Source organism: Aplysia californica, unplaced genomic scaffold (assembly GCF_000002075.1).
Source record: "Aplysia californica isolate F4 #8 unplaced genomic scaffold, AplCal3.0 scaffold00435, whole genome shotgun sequence".
NCBI classification, from domain to species: domain Eukaryota; kingdom Metazoa; phylum Mollusca; class Gastropoda; order Aplysiida; family Aplysiidae; genus Aplysia; species Aplysia californica.
Genome location: NW_004797705.1, coordinates 593,050 through 594,858, shown reverse-complemented (window position 1 = coordinate 594,858; position 1,809 = coordinate 593,050).

Sequence of the window (1,809 nt, the reverse complement as noted above, 5' to 3'; positions counted from 1 at the left end):
CCCAGGAAAAAAACACAGCTCTTTTTCGTTCCAGTTGTTTTGTTTATTGTCTTTTGTTTCTGTTGCTTTTGTTACGGCTTTCTAAGGCCCCGCGTCCACTGCGCTTTTTCGTCACTTGCACTTGCAGGCCAAGTTCACATGCAAATGAGCTTGTTTTTGTCAGTCACTGACTGCCTTTGCCTGACTACGCCATTTTCCTGCATGCACGCTTTTTCGTCAGTCGTACAGGGGACTAAGAAAGCCTCGATTCGACTCATTTTGGAAGGGAATTTGCATCTTCAAGAACATTTTTGCTTCTTCGTCGCATTTTACATGATCAACAAAGTTGTATCTCATTATAATATGTTGTACAATAGCAGATTTGTGCTGAAAAACAGCCCCAAAAAATGAAATTAAAGCACTTGACCTAAATCTAGATTATTTCGCTCTCGGGAGAGCTAAAAATAGGCTAGGTTAAAAATAGGCCAAGGACGTGTCTAGATCTACGTTCTCTGTTTTGTGCTTCCAATTTTTCGCTAATTTTTTGTTTTCTCCAGACCTTATCTGCCCATCCAATACCTGCCGCCTCATTGACACACCCCCTTCCCGTGTTTCCGACATTTTCACCGTCTTCGTTGTCAAAATAATAGATCTAGGCCTAGATCTACATCTCGATATATGTCGTTTTGCCTTTCCTGAAACAGTGCTGTAAATTGTAAATATAAAGCTTAATCTACCCATCGCTGTTGAAAGTTCTGATGGCCGAGTGAACAGCGTGTCTGCGTTTGAAACGCAAAATATTATTTTGTGAGCGTGGGTTCGAATCCCAGTCCCAGCTTTTTGTTGTTGTTGTTGTTGTTATTTCTTCTTCTCATCGTCCCAACTTACCAACAATTGTCCCCATTATTATAATTTGTTGCTTTTTAGTTTTTTAAACAGGTACATAAATAGATAAATCGCCTGTGGTGATGTCTGTTGTTCAAGTAATCATAACACACTGGACAAATAGGTTTAGCCGGTCTGACCAGAGGGTCTCACGTTGGTGGACGCGGATCTTTTTGAGTCGATTCTACACCACGAAAGAACTTCGTACCTTAGCCTGTGTTCTACACCACGCAAGAGTTTGTACATTAGCCTGTGTTGTACACCACGCAAGAACTTCGTACATTAACCTGGCCTGGAGGTGATCTCTATTTTGGTGGACGCGTAGCCTTACGGCGCTTCACTGTTGACATTAGACATGAATTGCTGCAGAATATACATTGAATTGGAAAAGGAGGACAATGTGAGAGAACAGCTCAGGGTTCCCACAGCCGACAGTGGCAACTAAACATTCATCATGTATTTCACAGGCAGCAACATACCATCTCGGAAACATCTCGTGACTTTATGTAAGCAAAAATACTCTCTGAAAGGAAATTCCAATAGATCTAGCTGATTGAATACATGTATATAATATATACATGTATATATCAAAACTTTATAGGTAAAATCTAAAGACATACCTGGCACCTGATTGCTTTCTCAACCTGATCCAAACGATCTTATTCCACGGTGCCAAGACGAGCCCTACAGCACAACGGCTGCAGCTACAAGAACGTTCGAGGAATCGCTCAGGGTCAACTTCTCTCATCATCAAGGCAGGGGAAACCAAACAAACAACACAACACCCACTCGACGGAGGAAGCAGACAGATGAAGCAGACTGAGAGACATATGAAGCAGACAGAGAGACAGATGAAGCAGACAGATGAAGCAGACAGAGAGACAGATGAAGCAGACAGATGAAGCAGACAGAGAGACAGATGAAGCAGACAGATGAAGCAGACAG